Raw genomic sequence first — 20681 nt, forward strand, 5'->3', positions numbered from 1 at the left:
CCCGAGTCTATGTTTATTAGTTGCCTAGCATACAGCAGCTGCAGCCAATCAGTGGCAGTCACGATAACGCTCATCACTTAACAGTGATGCCAATAGCGGAACGTGTGACTAGCTGATACAGTCATGTGCCAGCAACTAATGAACACAGACCAGGGAACTGGAGTTTATATTCTGAATCACCATATGTGTATTACATTCTTCCTCTTATTTTACAATACTTTGATAACCTCTAACTTTAAAACAAAAAGTAGAAAATTCTATGCATCACCATTTAACTCAAACTGTAGTTTGACTTATTCTATCTACATAAAAAGGACAGTAGAATTTACGCAGGATTTAATTTGTGGACTAGGTTTTAAAAGTTAATACTTTAAACCACCTTCACGTACAATATATAACATTTTAATGCTGCTAGGGCGACAAAGACACAAAGTTGAAGTACTTAAAGGTACTTTTTTCATAGTTGAACAAAAAAAGAAAACCATTGTTGAGAAAACACACATTATGTGCCAAGATGACAGTATATATCACATGCAACGATGCTTAAAAGCTACCCAATTTTAACCCCATTTTCACTATCCCCTTCTTGCCCTTGCTGCTCTGTACATTTATTGTTCTAATAGCTGGGCCCTAAAGTGGTGCAGCTTAAAGGTACAGATATGGAGTGAGTTCAGCTGTAAAAAACAAAACAAAAAAACAAACAAACACCCTGCTGCAACAGAGCTAGCTACAATCAGGCTATTTTAACCCGTAGATGCCAACAGTGGCATTTTGTGGTGCCAGAGGCAGCCCCCTCTTACTGTAATCCCCACTGGCATGATCACAGGGTGCAAACAGTTTTACATGTAAGTAGGGACCTGCTAAAAGTTTTCATTGTCTGCAATCTTTGTACATGTGTTACACTTAAAAGTACTGTATTACTGTATAATGTGCTGTAATAAATCAGTAATAAAGCATGGCTTAATACCTTGCTGGGGTGGGAGTGAGGTAAAAACATTAAGTAAAAAAAAAATAAAAAAATCTTTGAACAGAAGAAAACAAAAACCGGATAGCATAAAACAAGCTAGTATAAAAAAAATCTGATGAGCTGGCTGTCAATCATTTTCAGGGAAGGGTGGCATAATGATAAACAGTGTCATGGACCAGACTCTGACACTTGTCACAGAATAAAGTTTTTTTTTTTTTTTAATACAGTATACCTTGGTCTCAAAAAAGGTATACGCTTAATCAAAATATATGTTTATAGGTATTCTCCCATGGTGAAGCCTGTACAGTAATGAACAGATGCTGTACTGTTCTATGTTAATGTCATACAAGCTATAGGCACAGGCTACGTTGCGTGCATAAGTCCTAAAAAAGGAACTCTGGGAAAAGTTAAGTTTAAATTTAGTTGAAACATAACATAGCTTGGTGTAATAAGGGAAACCTTTATTTTTTTGTAGCGCTGTCATTAATATTCTTTTCTAACACTTCATATTTCATGAAATGGACCTACTAAATATATTTTAATAGCACTAAACTTCACAGGGCTTGCAAGGTTATCTGGCATGAGAAAAAGTGATGGGAAATCTAGTTCATTTTGGTGATTAGTTCACTATGAACTAGTTCCTTTAACCCCTTAAAGACCGGGCTAATTTTCGTTTTTTCGTATGTTTTTTCCTCGTGTGTATATAAGGCCATAGCAGTTGCATTTTTACACCTACGGACCCACATGAGCCCTTATTTTTTGCATCACTAACTGTACTTTGCAATGACAGGCTGAATTTTTGCATAAGTTATGCTGCGAAACCAGAAAAAAATTATATGCGCGGTGAAATTGAAGAAAAAAACGCAATTCTTTTTCTTTGGGGGGGGCTTAGTTTCTACGCCACATGTCCTATGGAAAAACTGACATGTTATATATGTTCCTCAAGTTGGAAACGATATGCAACTTGTATAACTTATATTAATTGATGGCTCGTAAAAAAATAAAACCTTTTACAGAAAATAAACATTCCTTAAAATCGCTCTATTCCCATGCTTATAGCAAAAGGGGGGTGATTTGGACTTTTATTAGGGGAGGGGATTTTTTATTAATATAAACACTTATTTTCACAAAAAGGAATTAGAAGCCCCCTGGGGGACTTCTATATACACAGCACACATCTCCCATTGAGATCAATGCTGTGTATATAACAGAGCACCGATCCATCAGATTGGTGCTCTATTATAATGGTCTGCTCCGAAGGATTGACGAGCCAAGATCAGAGTCATTCCGACGCTGAGCCCCGGGCGGCTCATTACAACGGATCTCCCCTCCGTGATCCCCCACTAGACAGCAGGGACAGGGGGCACAGATACTATACAAATGCAGCTGTCAGCTTTGACGGCTGCATTCGAATAATTAGCCAGCCGCGGCGGCTAAGACCCGCGGTCCCTGGCTGCACATAGCAATCGGGGACCACGGGCTGCAGAGTGGGCTCCCGCCGGGAGCCCTCTCTGATCCCCCTTAACGGCCGCATGACGGATATTCCCGTCATGTGTCGTTAAGGTTTTAAGAGAGTGGTTCAAGAGATCGGCTCATTTACTTCATATAGTTCATTATATCTCTGGCACTGCGATACTGATAAGTCACTAGACACAGATCTTCCCTAATACTTTAAGAGCCTTCAGTGACAGCTGCTTGGACAAAATATTTTGGTAAAATTATCACATTTTGTTATTTTTGTCAATGTAATCACTTATATAATAAAAACTCAAGTGTCATTCTGAACTCTGCAAAATCATGATTTTATGTAATGTGCTGCTTTTTAAAACTTTATTGCATTTTTGTCCAAAACCCCTGCGGCTATAAGTTAGCTGGGAGTCAATAGAGTAATAAGAGATGTCTTACCAACTATACTCACATTCACACCCATCATACCTACTATACTCACATTCATACCCCTCACACCCACATGGAATTTTTCTTTTTGGCATCTTTTAGCTTAGTGATAGTTTTTCTGAATTCCCTGCTTTGGCCATTACTTTTTCTTCAAGGTCTTCTATTAAGTGCCAAAATTCAAGAAAAAAAAATGCTAAAAGATTGTAATAAGAACAAGATACCTGGTGGAGTAAACAGGCTATAGGATCCATCTTGGCTCCAGTTTATAGCTCTGTATCCTGAGGAGCCTCATAGGTGATGGAGCATGTGATCTGTGAACTAGTTTTGAGTGATTCAGGAGAATCTATCTCACTCAGTGAGCTACGAACTATATGAGCCAGAAGAACCAATGAGGAGAGTCTAGTTCAATCAAATACATATGACCGTGCTCAGCAGTGACACCTATGGTGGTTAGAGGCACAGACTATGGTGAATGTGTGAGGGAGCAGCAAAGCAGTAAAGCTGCAAGTAGCATATAGAGCATAGAGTGAGGATCCAGCAGCCAGTGCTGGCAAGACTGGAGCACTGGGCTAACAAGATTGCTACACACACAGACTCACCATCACACACACAGGCTGTGTATAGGAAGTGCAGTTTCAGTTTTTTTATTTTCTCAATTTGTATTTTTCTAGGGTGTGCTGTGTTTTATTACTTTCATTTTCCCATGCCCCACTCCCCCAGCTGCCTGGCTGGACTAATCTTTGCTAGGAAAGTGAACTAAGTTATTTGGGTCATGTTGAAGATAAGTTCATTTTGAACTGATCATTCACAAACTACTTATCACTAGGGAAATCTTTTAATATATCATATAGCTGCATTTATTTAGAAAATGAGGGAGCCTATGCTTAGCTTACTACACTCCCCCAGTGTCCTACCATAGAGACAGACTCATTACTTTGGTACATTGATTTTACTGTGAAAACGTGGCCAATATATTTTTCCGTTTTTACTGGTATAATTCTTCAGGTTTTAAAACCTGATTATACTCACTACACTCCTTTCCACATAACATTCTCTAATACAAGTCCTAAAAATTATTTCCACTTAAAATGCTAACACATTTGAAGCTATCAGGTACATCACTTTTTTTTTTTTTTTTACACATTAGGCAACGGCATTGGGATCCCAGTGACGAGGCCCCTTCTTTTGAGACTGGCCGGTCCCCAGTGCATAGAGCTGGGCCTATGCACGGCAAAACAACAGAACCAAGCTTGGGACCTAGGCAGAGTTTCGAAGACGGGGCCTCGCCACAGGAATCCCCGCACCAAATTGCCTTATTCTACATTTACTTTAACCCTTTAAGGATCGGGCCGGAAATGGCCTTAAGGACCGAGGCAAATTTTATGAATATGACCTGTGTCACTTTATTCATTAATAAACTTGGGAATGCTTTTACCTATCCGGCTGATTCTGAGACTGTTTTCTCGTGACATATTGTACTTTACATTTTTTTAGGGACCTGTTCAGGTTTAAAGTGTATTTGAGGGTACTAAATGTTAGAAAGCCCCACAAATCACACCATTTCAGAAACTGCACCCCCAAAACTGTGCAAAAGCACATGGAGAAAGTGTTTTAACTATTTAGGGGAGTCACAGAAATAAAAGCTAAGTGTGTAAGAAAACTGAAAATTTAAATTTTCTGTGCAGACATTTTATTGTAATCCAAATCTTACAATAAATCCTAATCTTTAATAATAAAATTACCAGACAAATGCACCCCAAAATTTATTGCCCCGTTTCTGCAGTTTATAGAACTACCCCATATGTGGCCCCATTGCACTATTTAACGCAACCACAAGCCTCAGATACAAAGGAGCGCCTGGCGAATTTCAACGCCTCCGTTATATTTGGTCATTTTTGACTGTACCACTTCAGGTTGGCAGAGGCTCTGGGGTGCCAAAACATAAAAAACACCCCTAAAAGGGACACTATCTAGAAAACTACACTGCTCGAGGAATGTAACAAGGGGTGTGGTGAGCATTTGGACCCCACAGGTATTTTTTTACACTAAAACATTATTCTAGCCTTCAATTTTTCATTTTTACAAGGGAATAATGAATAGGAAAAAAACCCCACAACATGTAGTATAGTTTTTCCAGAGTACAGAAATACCCTACATGTAGACAAAATGCCAAGCGGGCGCAAGACGAGCCTCTAAAGGGAAGGCGCGCCAATTAATGTTTGGAAGCTGAATTTCACTGGGATGGATTTCGAGGGCCATGTCGCATTTACAAAGCCGCCATACAGCCAAGACAGTGGAAACCCCCAACTAGTGACCCCATTCTGGAAACTACACCCCTCAAGGAATCTAACAAGGGTGCAGCGGGCACATGGACCCCACTGGTGACGGGCACAAATGTGGAACAATGTGACGTGAAAGTGAAAATTTTCATTTTTTCACTTTCACAGCACAAATGTGCCCATCATCAAGGGGTCCATATCCTTACTGCACCCCTTGTTAGATTTCTTGAGGGGTGTAGTTTCCAGAATGGGGTCACTTGTGGGCGGTTTTCACTGTCTTGGCAGCACAACTGCTCTGTAAATGTGACATGGCATTCATCCATTCTAGCCAAATCCAGCCTCCAAAATCCAAATGGCACTCCTTCCCTTCAGAGGCTTACCCTGCGCCCACATAGCGCTTTAGGTCCACATGTGGAGTATTTACGCATTCAAGGGGAAATTGCTCTACACATTTGTTTTTTTTTCTCTTTTAACACCAAGTGAAAATGAAAAATTCAAGGATAGACCAACATTATAGTGTAAAAAATTTAATATTTTATTTTCACGCCACACTGTTCCACATTTGTGCCCATTACCAGTGGGGTCCATATGCTCACTACACCCCTTGTAACATTCCTTGAGGGGTGTAGTTTCCATAATGAGGTCACTTGTGGGGTGTTTCAACTGTCTTGACAACACAGGAGCCTTTTAAATGCAACATGGCCCTCAAAAACCATTCCAGCAAAATCCAGGCTCCAAAAGCCAAATGGTGCTCCTTCCCTTTGGAGGCCTCTTGCGGCTGCATGTCCACATGTGAGGTATTTCTGTACTTAGGGAAATTGCTCTATACATTGTTTTTTTTTTATCTTTTAACCCCTTGTGAAAATGAAAAAAAATCAACACCAATGATTTAGTGTAAAAATAAAAAAATTTTTTTACACTAAATGTTGGTCTAGCCTTGATTCTTCCCATTTCCACAAGGGGTTAAAAGAGAAAATAAACAAAACGTGCAGGGGCATTTCCCCCGAGTACGAAAATACCCCACACGTGGACATAGTGTGCCATATGGGCACAGGGTAAGCCACCAAAGGGACAGAGCGCCATTTAGAGGCTGGAATGGAGGATGGAAGCCATGTCGCATTTACAAAGCCTCTGTGCTGCCAGGACAGAAGAAACCCCCTACAAGTGACCCCATTCTGGAAACTAAACCCCTCAAGGAATCTAACAAGGGGTGCAGTGAGCATACAAACCCCACTGGTGACTGGCACATATGTAGAACATGTGCTGTAAAAATAAAAAATACAATTTTTTTTATTTTCACGGCACAAATGTGCCCGTCACCAGGGGGCCATATCCCCGCTGCCCCTCTTGTTAGATTCCTTATGGTGTGTAAATTCCAGAATTGGGTCACTTGTGGGGGGGGGCTACCACTGTCCTGGCAGCACAGGAGCTTTGTAAATGCAACATAGCAAGCCTCTAATGGGAAGGGGGCCATGCTTATTAAGTTGGGGAAAAGGGACAATTTTAATTTGTGGGTATAATGCCAATTATTAGTTTAAAAGGTTGAAAAGGACAGGAGTCCAGGAGTCCATCAAATTCAAGCTGTGTTGATCCAGAGGAAAAAAACCCTCATGGAGGCAGAAAAATTCCTTCCTGACTCCTAAATGGCAATCAGAATAATCCCTGGATCAATGTGACCCCTGAAATAGGAATAAAGGGAAAGAATTTAGAAAATTTAGAACTCTAATGACGTGTGGTACGCCTTGAAGCGATCCTGTATACAGAGGCCAGGGTGATCAGGACAGGTGTCACACTGGAAAATGGTGTCCTTCCGGATCCCCCTGTTACAGCACACTCTGCACTTCTTCTTGGATCTCTGGTTTTCCTGTGTGGGGGATGTCAACTGGAAAATGTTGCCCTGGCACGATACGGGGTCCGCAAGCTCCAAGTAGCTCGGGCAGCGAGGGACCGGAAGAGCGGGATGCTGGTATACAAGTTCTACGTACAGGTGGTAACCTTTATCCAGCAGTGGGAAGATCAGTTCCCAAACGATCTTCCCACTAACAGAGGATATGGGGGGGGGGGGGGGCATTCTAGGGGTTGGATTTCGGTGTCCCTTACAGTCTAAATCTGCCTGTTGATGCAGTGGAAATGAAAAAAGGGGAGGGGTTCTGGGCTATAAATTGGTGCATGTACAAGTTTGTTTGCGCCACCAAATTTAAAGGTTATCAGAAAAATAGAGTTGGAAAAAGTATTTCTCTGACGCCTGTGGGGTTAATTTGGATTCCTGCTCGTGCTACAAGGCCAGGAATCCGGGGCTTATAATTTTGGGGGGCTGGGATCAGGATGGGATCACCTGCCGGGGGGGGGGGGGCGAGATGGGATGACGTGTCTGGGGGGCAGCCTGGGGCATCCTCCTTGGACGCCTACATGGATATACATCATCTCTGGGTGATGATGGTGATGACAAGGATAAATGGAGGGAAGACTGAGCCCCCCAATCATCCTCACTGGCTGTTCCGGTGTTAAGAGGCAATAAGAGCGTATGACTCCTCCGCTGAAAATACCCTGTGGGCCATTTTTATACGGGGATTAGTATATTGGGTATGTAAATGTGTAATGTAGTTTCGTGTAAAAACTTTTTTTGTGTAGTGTAATGTGTTTTTTTACCAGAAAAAAAAACCTACGCCAACAAAGGAGTTGCAAAGAAATGGTGCACTTATGAGCAGACAGTGGCGGTAGGATATGGGGGGGGGGGGGAGCCCCTACCCCAAAAAGGAGTTGCTGATCAGAACTCAGCAGCGGTCGGATGCATAAAAAAGCAAAAAAAAAAAAAAAAAAAGGAAAAAAATCCCTCAAACTATCCTTCTACCCCACAGCCACTAATCAGTGTATAATATACACTGATCAGTTGCTAGGGGTCAGTAGAACGATAATTGCCGGAAACAGCCGAAGATAGACCACAGGGGAGCTGAAGATAGACGATGGGGCAGCTGAAGAACGGCAACGGGGAGAAGAGGACGATGTGGGACCGCTGGATGTTCGCTCCAGACGCCTGGATCAGGAGAGTATGGTGCACCTACACCATACTCACCTGTTATACACCCCTCAGCTACCTAGCTGAGGGGTGCAGATCCAGGTAAAAAAAAAAAAAAACACAAAACTTTTTTTTTTACACTTATTGCCGTGATTGGCCGGCCAATCACGGCGATCATGGGGGTGGCACCATGGCCACTCAAATACAGTACATCAATGGTGACTTGTGCTGTCTCGGACAGCACCAATCACCATTGATTTCCGGGTCACCGATGACCCGGAAAGCTGATTTTTCCTGTATTTGGCTGGTCTGAATTGACCAGCCAATTACAGTTATCGTCGGCACGGGGGGTGTAAATCAGGGCTGGGGGGTGTAAATCAGGGCTGTGGAGTTTTATCAGGACCGACTCAGATACCAGGGGAGTTATTTATCACACTGGCTCAGCAGCTTCTCCCTAATGTCCTACATGGTCCTGGGGCGATTTCTGAGGGAAGATATAAAGCAGATTCGCCTGTGTGTGTAGTGGATGCAGCCAGTCTCCAGCCTCCATGTCCTGAACTGCTCACAACTAGATTAGAAGAAGCAGGTGGTCTTTTCCTGCTGACAATCTTCTATGTTTCTAACTAAATATTCACCATACAGAAACACTGCTAACAATGCCAGATACCTGTAATATAGAGGTCAGCCAAAGTAATATAGAGGGGGCCACACATAGTGATATAGGGAGGTCACACATATGGATATAAAGGTAGGGGCGTAACTACCACTATAGCAGCTGCTATGTGGCACACATCAGGGGGCCCTGTGGCCCACACCATCAGGGGGCCCTGTGGCCCACTCCTGCAATACACTGGGCTCCCTGAGCTGTCATCATTTGCAGCACCAGGTGGCCAAGTGGGGATCCTGGGTTCTGCAAATGTCCCTTTAAGTGGAAGGGGGGGGGGCACGCAAAAGTTTGCTGTGGGGCTTAGCCATTTCTAGTTACACCCATGTATAGAGGGGTCACTGTGGGTGTGGGGGCACGCCATAGCGCGCACACACACCTAGCCTGCTGCAGCCATATAACACACACACAGACTGCTGCAGCCATAGCGCGTACACACACACACGTACAGCCTGCTGCAGCCATAGCATACACACACACACACACAGCCTGCTGCAGCCATAGCGCACACACACACAGCCTGCCGCATCCATAGCATACTCACACAAACAGCCTGCTGCAGCCATAGCATACACACAGCCTGCTGCAGCCATAGCGCACACACAGCGTGCTACAGCCATAGCATACACACACACAGGTGCTTCAACCATAGCGCACACACAGCCTGCTGGAGCCATAGCATACACACACACGCACCTGCAGCCACAGAACACTGAAGAAAAACACCACATTGAGAACTGAGGTTACTGCTACACTACTTATGGCTTCTCCACCTCCATATTACACAGGATATCTTCATATGACACTACTGCTCATATACAGTCATCCAGCATTCAGGAAGAGACCGGCACAGATTTTCCCCCACACAATGGACCCTTCTAGCACAGAAACAAGCTGCCAAATAGTGACTAACAACTTATCTTTGACCACCCTTATCTAATAGGGCCAGGGTCCTATTAGAATGTTGCTCATAATATATATTGATGAGCAAAACTTATAAAAATCATATCAAAACTAAATTTTAAATTGTTCTAAGATTTTTTTTTAACCCTTAAGACGACCCAGGGCGTATAGTTACGCCATGGAAGTCTGTCCCCAGACGACCTAGGGTCTAACTGTACGTCCTAGGTGGTTATCCCGCTATGACGCGTGCTCGGGAGCGGAGCGCGCTTCATAGCAGGTGGGGGCCGGCTGCAATCAGCAGCCGGGACCTCACCGGTAATGACACGCGATCGCTGCGTCATTTAAGTGTGACAGGGGGAGTCCCCTGTCACTTACCGATCGGGACCCCCGCAGTGTGACTGCGGGGATCCCGATCGTTAAAACGGACCGCCGGAGGTCTCTCACCTTCCTCCGTGTGGTCCGATCGGCGATCTGCTGCACTGAGCCTGCACAGGCAGGCTCAATGAGCAGATCGCTGATAACACTGATCAATGCTATGCCTGTTGCATAGCAATGATCAGTGTGTGTAATCACACTAGTGTATGTAAAAGTCCCCCAAAGGGACTTCAAATGTGTAAAAAAAAAGTTAAAAACACTAACACACTACCCCAAAACCCCTCCCCCAATAAAAGTTGAAATTACCCCCCTTTCCCATTATATAAATAAAACATATAAAAATAAACATAATATACCGTAGTGTGCGTAATTGTCCAACCTATTAAAATATTACAAGCGTCATTGCGAACAGATAACGGCGTACACGAAAATAGGGGAAAAAGTGCGCGGATTACCGATTTAATGTTACATTATATACAAAAAAAATAATAAAAAGTGATCAAAACGCCCGATCTTCACAAATATGGTATTAATAAAAACTAGAGATCATGGTGGAAAAAATGACACCCCATACAGCCTCATAGGTGAAAAAAAACCCGTTATAAGCGTCACAATAGTCAATTTTATTTATAATTGCCAAAAAAAAGGATTTCATTTAAAAAAAAATATATAACAGAATCTGCGTAAACCTGCATATGGTTGTAATCGGGCTGACCTATAGAATAATTGTATCATGTCGTTTTTACCATATAGTGCATTAGGTAGACACAGGAACCCCCCAAACGTTACCATATTGCATTCTTTTTTACGATTTCACCAATTTATATCTTCATAAACTAGATTTGCATTTCCAGGGAAATACATAGTGCTTGAAAAGAGCGCCCCTTTACCAGTGACTTCCAGAGCGCCCCTTTACCAGTGACTTCCAGAGCGCCCCTTTACCAGTGACTTCCAGAGCGCCCCTTTACCAGTGACTTCCAGAGCGCCCCTTTACCAGTGACTTCCAGAGCGCCCCTTTACCAGTGACTTCCAGAGCGCCCCTTTACCAGTGACTTCCAGAGCGCCCCTTTACCAGTGACTTCCAGAGCGCCCCTTTACCAGTGACTTCCAGAGCGCCCCTTTACCAGTGACTTCCAGAGCGCCCCTTTACCAGTGACTTCCTTTTAAGAGAAACTTTAATCCTGGGTGCCATCCCTTTAAGAGCAACTTGGGTCGCTCTTAAAGGGGACCCAGGTCGCTCTTAAAGGGGACCCAGGTCGCTCTTAAAAGGGACCCAGGTCGCTCTTAAAAGGGACCCAGGTCGCTCTTAAAAGGGACCCAGGTCGCTCTTAAAAGGGACCCAGGTCGCTCTTAAAAGGGACCCAGGTCGCTCTTAAAAGGGACCCAGGTCGCTCTTAAAAGGGACCCAGGTCGCTCTTAAAAGGGACCCAGGTCGCTCTTAAAAGGGACCCAGGTCGCTCTTAAAAGGGACCCAGGTCGCTCTTAAAAGGGACCCAGGTCGCTCTTAAAAGGGACCCAGGTCGCTCTTAAAAGGGACCCAGGTCGCTCTTAAAAGGGACCCAGGTCGCTCTTAAAAGGGACCCAGGTCGCTCTTAAAAGGGACCCAGGTCGCTCTTAAAAGGGACCCAGGTCGCTCTTAAAAGGGACCCAGGTCGCTCTTAAAAGGGACCCAGGTCGCTCTTAAAAGGGACCCAGGTCGCTCTTAAAAGGGACCCAGGTCGCTCTTAAAAGGGACCCAGGTCGCTCTTAAAAGGGACCCAGGTCGCTCTTAAAAGGGACCCAGGTCGCTCTTAAAAGGGACCCAGGTCGCTCTTAAAAGGGACCCAGGTCGCTCTTAAAAGGGACCCAGGTCGCTCTTAAAAGGGACCCAGGTCGCTCTTAAAAGGGACCCAGGTCGCTCTTAAAAGGGACCCAGGTCGCTCTTAAAAGGGACCCAGGTCGCTCTTAAAAGGGACCCAGGTCGCTCTTAAAAGGGACCCAGGTCGCTCTTAAAAGGGACCCAGGTCGCTCTTAAAAGGGACCCAGGTCGCTCTTAAAAGGGACCCAGGTCGCTCTTAAAAGGGACCCAGGTCGCTCTTAAAAGGGACCCAGGTCGCTCTTAAAAGGGACCCAGGTCGCTCTTAAAAGGGACCCAGGTCGCTCTTAAAAGGGACCCAGGTCGCTCTTAAAAGGGACCCAGGTCGCTCTTAAAAGGGACCCAGGTCGCTCTTAAAAGGGACCCAGGTCGCTCTTAAAAGGGACCCAGGTCGCTCTTAAAAGGGACCCAGGTCGCTCTTAAAAGGGACCCAGGTCGCTCTTAAAAGGGACCCAGGTCGCTCTTAAAAGGGACCCAGGTCGCTCTTAAAAGGGACCCAGGTCGCTCTTAAAAGGGACCCAGGTCGCTCTTAAAAGGGACCCAGGACGCTCTTAAAAGGGACCCAGGTCGCTCTTAAAAGGGACCCAGGTCGCTGTTAAAAGGGACCCAGGTCGCTCTTAAAAGGGACCCAGGTCGCTCTTAAAAGGGACCCAGGTCGCTCTTAAAAGGGACCCAGGTCGCTCTTAAAAGGGACCCAGGTCGCTCTTAAAAGGGACCCAGGTCGCTCTTAAAAGGGACCCAGGTCGCTCTTAAAAGGGACCCAGGTCGCTCTTAAAAGGGACCCAGGTCGCTCTTAAAAGGGACCCAGGTCGCTCTTAAAAGGGACCCAGGTCGCTCTTAAAAGGGACCCAGGTCGCTCTTAAAAGGGACCCAGGTCGCTCTTAAAAGGGACCCAGGTCGCTCTTAAAAGGGACCCAGGTCGCTCTTAAAAGGGACCCAGGTCGCTCTTAAAAGGGACCCAGGTCGCTCTTAAAAGGGACCCAGGTCGCTCTTAAAAGGGACCCAGGTCGCTCTTAAAAGGGACCCAGGTCGCTCTTAAAAGGGACCCAGGTCGCTCTTAAAAGGGACCCAGGTCGCTCTTAAAAGGGACCCAGGTCGCTCTTAAAAGGGACCCAGGTCGCTCTTAAAAGGGACCCAGGTCGCTCTTAAAAGGGACCCAGGTCGCTCTTAAAAGGGACCCAGGTCGCTCTTAAAAGGGACCCAGGTCGCTCTTAAAAGGGACCCAGGTCGCTCTTAAAAGGGACCCAGGTCGCTCTTAAAAGGGACCCAGGTCGCTCTTAAAAGGGACCCAGGTCGCTCTTAAAAGGGACCCAGGTCGCTCTTAAAAGGGACCCAGGTCGCTCTTAAAAGGGACCCAGGTCGCTCTTAAAAGGGACCCAGGTCGCTCTTAAAAGGGACCCAGGTCGCTCTTAAAAGGGACCCAGGTCGCTCTTAAAAGGGACCCAGGTCGCTCTTAAAAGGGACCCAGGTCGCTCTTAAAAGGGACCCAGGTCGCTCTTAAAAGGGACCCAGGTCGCTCTTAAAAGGGACCCAGGTCGCTCTTAAAAGGGACCCAGGTCGCTCTTAAAAGGGACCCAGGTCGCTCTTAAAAGGGACCCAGGTCGCTCTTAAAAGGGACCCAGGTCGCTCTTAAAAGGGACCCAGGTCGCTCTTAAAAGGGACCCAGGTCGCTCTTAAAAGGGACCCAGGTCGCTCTTAAAAGGGACCCAGGTCGCTCTTAAAAGGGACCCAGGTCGCTCTTAAAAGGGACCCAGGTCGCTCTTAAAAGGGACCCAGGTCGCTCTTAAAAGGGACCCAGGTCGCTCTTAAAAGGGACCCAGGTCGCTCTTAAAAGGGACCCAGGTCGCTCTTAAAAGGGACCCAGGTCGCTCTTAAAAGGGACCCAGGTCGCTCTTAAAAGGGACCCAGGTCGCTCTTAAAAGGGACCCAGGTCGCTCTTAAAAGGGACCCAGGTCGCTCTTAAAAGGGACCCAGGTCGCTCTTAAAAGGGACCCAGGTCGCTCTTAAAAGGGACCCAGGTCGCTCTTAAAAGGGACCCAGGTCGCTCTTAAAAGGGACCCAGGTCGCTCTTAAAGGGACCCAGGTCGCTCTTAAGGGAGCCAGGTCGCTCTTAACCCCTTAAGGACGGGGACCATTTTCATTTTTTGCGTTTTCGTTTTTTTCTCCTTGTGTTTAAAAGGCCATAGCACTTGCATTTTTCCACCTAGAAACCCATATGAGCCCTTATTTTTTGCATCACTAATTGTACTTTGCAATGGCAGACTGAATTTTTGCATTAAGTACACTACGAAACCAGAAAAAAAATTCAAAGTGTGGTAAAATTGAAAAAAAAAAAAAAAAAACGCATTTCTTTTATTTGGGGGAACTGTGTTTTTACGCCATTCGCCCTGGGGTGAAACTGACTTGTTATGCATGTTCCTCAAGTCGTTACAATATAAGTTATACATGTTATATATCGTTTTAATCGTATCTGATGGCCTATAAAAAATTAAAACCATTGTTAAATATACGTTCCTTAAAATCGCTCCATTCCCATGATGTGTTCTTTCTATCGGTACCTTGATTGCGCATATACGACTTTTTGATTGCTTTTTATTACATTTTTTCTGGATTTGATGCGACCAAAAATGCGCAATTTTGCACTTTGGGATTTTTTTGCGCTGACGCCGTTTACCGTGCGAGATCAGGAATGTGATTAATTAATAGTTCGGGCGATTACGCACACGGCGATACCAAACATGTTTATTTATTTATTTGTTTACTTTTATTTAAAACCTGGGAAAAGGGGGGTGATTCAGACATTTATTGGGGAAGGTTTTTTTTTTACTATAAACACTTTTTTTTTTTTTTTTTTACACTTATACTAGAAGCCCCCAAAGGGGACTTCTAGTATATATATACTTTAATCTCTCATTGAGATCTCTGCAGCATAGATATGCTGCAGAGATCCATGAGATAGGCACTCGTGTTTACTTCCGGCTGCTGCAGCCGGAAGTAAACGAGTGCCGAGCCGGGGACGGCGCCATCTTGGACGAGTCCCCGGCCGGCATCAGTAACGGAGATCGCTCCCGGAGGAGCGATCTCCCCCACTAGACACCAGGAAAAGGTTGCCTCCGGTAAACGGAGGCAGCTGTCAACTTTGACAGCTGCCTCCGATTAGCTAATTAGCAGGTACGGCGATTAGACCGTGCCCGCTAATAGCGGCGGTCCAGGGACACGCGGCACCCTGGACCGCGGAAAGCGCGGCCCCGCTTTGAAGTGCTAATGCGGACATATGACGTACCGGTACGTCATATGTCCTTAAGAGGTTAAAGAGACCCAGGTCGCTCTTAAAGGCACATATTTCGCTCTTAAAGGGACCCATTTAGCTCTTAAAGGGACCCATTTAGCTCTTAAAGGGACCCATTTAGCTCTTAAAGGGACCCATTTAGCTCTTAAAGGGACCCATTTAGCTCTTAAAGGGACCCATTTAGCTCTTAAAGGGACCCATTTAGCTCTTAAAGGGACCCAGGTCGCTCTTAAAGGGACCCAGGTCGCTCTTAAAGGGACCCAGGTCGCTCTTAAAGGGACATATTTTGCTCTTGAAGGGACCCAGGTCGCTCCTAAAGAAACCCAGATCACACTTAAAGGGACCCAGATCGCGCTTAAAGGGACCAAGGTTGCTCTTAAAGGGACATATTTCGCTCTTAAAGGGACATATTTCGCTCTTAAAGGGACATATTTCGCTCTTAAGGGGACCCAGGTCACTCTTAAAAGGGACCCATTTTGCTCTTAAAGGGACCCAGGTTGATCTTAAAGGGACCCAGATCGCACTTAAAGGGACACATTTTGCTCTTAAAGGGACATATTTCGCTCATAAAGGGACATATTTTGCTCTTAAAGGGACCCAGGTCGCTTTTAAATTGACATATTTCGCTCTTAAAAGGGACATATTTTGCTCTTAAAGGGACCCAGGTCGCTCTTAACCCCTTAGTGACCGCCGATAGGGCTTTCTACGGCGGTCACTAATGGTCCTTATTCTGCTGCCATCAGCTTTTTACGGCGATGGCAGAGAATAAGGCTGCGGGGCCGGGACGGCCCCCACCCCATCCCCCCGGCTACCGGAGGTAGCTGAGGGGTTGGGGCAGTGTGTGAGGTCCGTCCCGCCCCCCCCCCCCCCTTACCGACGATCGCCGCTATTAACGTTATAGCGGCGGCCGTCGGTAAAGGGGATTACTGGTGCCGCCGCCGCCTTTCATCTCCCCCCGCCGTGAAACTACGGCGGGGGGAGATGAAATAAGTGTATATCAGACCCCAGATCAGACCCCCCTAGTGCCCCGATAACTAACCCCCCTCCCCCGGCGGCCATCATTTCCAAGATGGCCGCCGCCATCGCTGTGAACCGACTAACGTCGGTTCACAGCGATTAAAAAGTTAGAATGAATGAAAGCCCCATGTTCTCCGCCACCGGAGGTAGCGGAGAGCATGGGGCAGTCATCGGGGACCCCCCTGTGGGGTCCCGGTACAAGCGATCAGCGGTATATACTATATACCGCTGATCGCTTGTACCATGTGCTCCCGGCACTTTTTATCCCCTGTCACCATAAATGATTGGTGACGGGATAAAAAGTGATGTCCCCCCACCCCCCAAGTCACCCCCGTCCCCCAGTCACCCCCCCTTCCCCATATACTCACCGGATCCACGGAGCTCCTTCCTCCTCGACGTCCTGGCTGGTTATGAAGTGCGCATGCGCTTCACAACCAGCCAACTCTGAAAATTTAAAGTGACAGAGACCAATTTGGGCTCTGTCACTGAACTATGATTACTGTGATAGAAAATATCACAGTAATCATAGTAATACAGTGAAAATGAATATGTAAAGTACAAAAAGTGACAAACATACAAAAAAATAAAACACACACTTTTTATTATAGTAATAATTGCAGTTTACTCCCAAATTACCCCTAACCCCTCCCCAGATTACCCGTAACCACCGCACGTTGCCCGTAACCACCGCACGTTGTCCGTAACCACCGCACGTTGCCCGTAACCACCGCACGTTGCCAGTGACCTCCTCCAGATTTCCCGTAACCACCCCAAATTACATGTACCCACCCCAGATTACCTATAAGCACTTCAGTTTATCAGTAACAATCCCAGATTGTCTGTAACCCCCGTAATCATGCCAGATTACATGTAACCCCCCCAGATTGCACGTGACCACCGCACGTCGCCTCTGACCACCGCACGTCGCCTCTGACCACCGCACGTCGCCTCTGACCACCGCACGTCGCCTCTGACCACCGCACGTCGCCTCTGACCACCGCACGTCGCCTCTGACCACCGCACGTCGCCCCTGACCACCGCACGTCGCCTCTGACCACCGCACGTCGCCTCTGACCACCGCACGTCGCCCCAGATTGCCTATAAGAACTTCAGTTTATCCGTAACCACCCCACATTGCCCGTAACCACCCCACGTTGCCCGTAACCACCCCAGATTGTCAGTAAGCACTGCAGGTTGCGCGTAACCACCCCACGTTGCCCGTATCCACCTCAGATTGTCTGTAAGCACTGCAGGTTGCCCGTAACCAGCCAACGTTGCCTGTAACCACCCCAGATTGTCTGTAAGCATTGCAGGTTGCCCGTAACCACCCCACGTTGCCCGTATCCACCCCAGATTGTCTGTAAGCACTGCAGGTTGCCCGTAACCACCCCACGTTTCCCGTAACCATCCCAGATTGTCTGTAAGCACAGCAGGTTGCCCGTAACCAGCCCACGTTGCCCGTAACCAGCCCACGTTGCCCGTAACCAGCCCACGTTGCCCGTAACCAGCCCACGTTGCCCGTAACCAGCCCACGTTGCCCGTAACCAGCCCACGTTGCCCGTAACCAGCCCACGTTGCCCGTAACCAGCCCACGTTGCCCGTAACCAGCCCACGTTGCCCGTAACCAGCCCACGTTGCCCGTAACCAGCCCACGTTGCCCGTAACCAGCCCACGTTGCCCGTAACCAGCCCACGTTGCCCGTAACCAGCCCACGTTGCCCGTAACCAGCCCACGTTGCCTGTAACCAGCCCACGTTGCCATAACCACAGCAGGTTGCCCGTGACCACCACACGTTGCCCATAACCACCACACGTTGCCCGTAACCACCCCGCGTTGCCTGTAACCACCCCACGTTGCCTGTAACCACAGCAGGTTGCCCGTGACCACCGCATGTTGTCCGTAACCACCCCAGATTACCTGTAACCACCTCAGGTTGCCCATAACCACCCCTGGTTGCCCGTAACCACCCCACATTACCTGTAATCTCATTTTTTTTATTTTATTTTAGTAACTGCGCTATTCTAATAACCATTACTAGCTGCGGTTTTGCTCCTGTAAATTGGCGCTCCTTCCCTTCTGAGCCCTGCTGTGTGCCCATACAGTGGTTTATGCCCACATATGAGGTACCGATTTACTCAGGAGAACCTGCGTTACAGATTTTGGGGTACGTTTTCTCTCCTGTTCCTCGTCAAATTGAGAAATTTCAAACTAAACCAACATATTATTGGAAAAATTCGAGTTTTTCATTTTTACTGGCCAATTTTGAATACTTTCCTCTAATACCTGTGGGGTAAAAATGGTCACCACACCCCAAGATGAATTCTTTGAGGGGTGCTCTTTCCAAGATGTGGTGACTTTTGGGGGGAATCTATTCTGCTGACACTACAGGGGCTCAGCAAACGCACCTGGCGCTCAGAAACTTCTTCAGAAAAATCTGCACTGAAAATGCTAATTGGCGCTCCTTCCCTTCTGAGCCCGGCTGTGTGCCCATGCAGTGGTTTATGCCCACATATGGGGTACCGTTCTACTCAGGAGAACCTTCTTTAAATATATTGGGGTGACATTTCTCTCCTGTTCCTCGTGAAATTGAGAAATTTCAAACTAAAGGAACATATTATTGGAAAAATTCGAGTTTTTCATTTGTACTGTCTACTTTTGAATACTTTCCTCAAATACCTGTGGGGTCAAAATGCTCACCACACCCCAAAATAAATTCTATGAGGGGTGCACTTTCCAAAATGGAGTGACTTATGGCGAGATTTTACTCCGCTAGCACTACAGGGGCGCTGCAAACGCACCTGGCGCTCAGAAACTTCTTTAGCAAAATCTGCATTGAAAAAGTTAATTGGCGCTCCTTCCCTTTTGAGCCCTCCTGTGTGCCCATACAGTGGTTTACAACCACATATGGGGTACCATTGTACTCAGGAGAACCTGCGTTACAAATTTTGTGGTACTTTTTTCCTCTTGTTCCTCGTGAAATTGAGAAATTTCAAACTAAAAGAACATAATATTGGAAAAATTTGAGTTTTTCATTTTTACTGTCTACTTTTGAATACTTTCCTCTAATACCTGTGGGGTCAAAATGGTCACCACACACCAAGATGAATACTTTGAGGGGTGCACTTTCCAAAATGGAGTGACTTTTGGGGGGGTTCTCTTCTACGGACACTACAGGGGCTCTGCAAACGCACCTGGCGCTCAGAAACTTCTGCAGCAAAATCTGCATTGAAAAAGCTAATTGGCGCTCCTTCCCTTCTGAGCCCTCCTGTGTGCCCATGCAGTGGTTTATGCCCACATATGGGGTACCATTGTACTCAGGAGAACCTGCGTTACAAATTTTGGGGTACTTTTTTCCTCTTGTTCCTCGTGAAATTGAGAAATTTCAAACTAAACGAACATATTATTGGAAGAATTCAAGTTTTTCATTTTTACTGTCTTCTTTTGAATACTTTCCTGTAATACCTGTGGGGTCAAAATGGTCACCACACACCAAGATGAATTCTTTGAGGGGTGTACTTTCCAAAATGGGGTAACTTATGGGGGGTTTTCTCTCTGCTGACACTACAGGGGCACTACAAACGCACCTGGCGCTCAGAAACTTCTTCAGCAAAATCTGCATTGGAAAAGCTAATTGGCGCTCCCTTCCTTCTGAGCCCTGCTGTGTGCCCATACAGTGGTTTATACCCACATATGGGGTACCGTTGTACTCAAGAGAACCTGCATTACAAATTTTGGGGTGCTTTTTGTCTCATATTCCTTTTGAAAATGAGAAACTAATCTAAACGTATATATTATTGGAAAATTAAAATTTTCAATTTTTTTACTGCCTAATTGTGAATACTTTCCTCCAGCCCCTGTAGGGTTAAAATGCTCATTATACCCCTAGATTAATTCTTTAAGGTGTGTAGTTTCCAAAATGGGGTCACTTAAGGGGGTTTTCAGGATACCAGACTTCTAAATCCATTTAAAAAAAGAACTGGTCCCTAAAAAAATCAGTTTCACGAAAATGTGATAATTTGCTGATAAATTTCTAAGCCCCATAACACCCTAAAAAAGTAAAATATGTTTACCAAATTATGCCAGAATAAAGAAGACATATTGGTAATGTGACTTAGTAACTAATTTATGTGCTACGACTTTCTTTTTTTAGAAGCAGAGAATTTCAAAGTTCATAAAATGCTAATTTTTTCAATTTTTCATGATATTTTGATGTTTTTCACAAAAAACACACAAAATAGTGACCAAATTTTGCCACTAACATAAAGTGCCATATGTCACGAAAAAACAATCTCAGAATCGCTAGCATACGTTAAAGCATCACTGAGCCATAAGAGCATAAAGTGAGACAGGTCAGATTTTGAAAAATTAGCCTGGTCATTAAGGCCCAAACTAGCTGCAGCACGAAGGGGTTAAAGGGACC

At 45.9% G+C, this 20681-nt stretch overlaps 1 protein-coding gene across 5 annotated transcripts in view; it reads right to left on the minus strand.

Moving 5' to 3' along the window:
- The window catches only part of ELAVL2 (ELAV like RNA binding protein 2), a 155420-nt gene that overhangs the window by 5107 nt on the left and 129632 nt on the right, over positions 1–20681 (minus strand). The gene's annotated exons all lie outside the window — the stretch shown is intronic.

The sequence above is a fragment of the Dendropsophus ebraccatus genome, chromosome 3 (genome assembly GCF_027789765.1).
Source record: "Dendropsophus ebraccatus isolate aDenEbr1 chromosome 3, aDenEbr1.pat, whole genome shotgun sequence".
Lineage (NCBI taxonomy): Eukaryota > Metazoa > Chordata > Amphibia > Anura > Hylidae > Dendropsophus > Dendropsophus ebraccatus.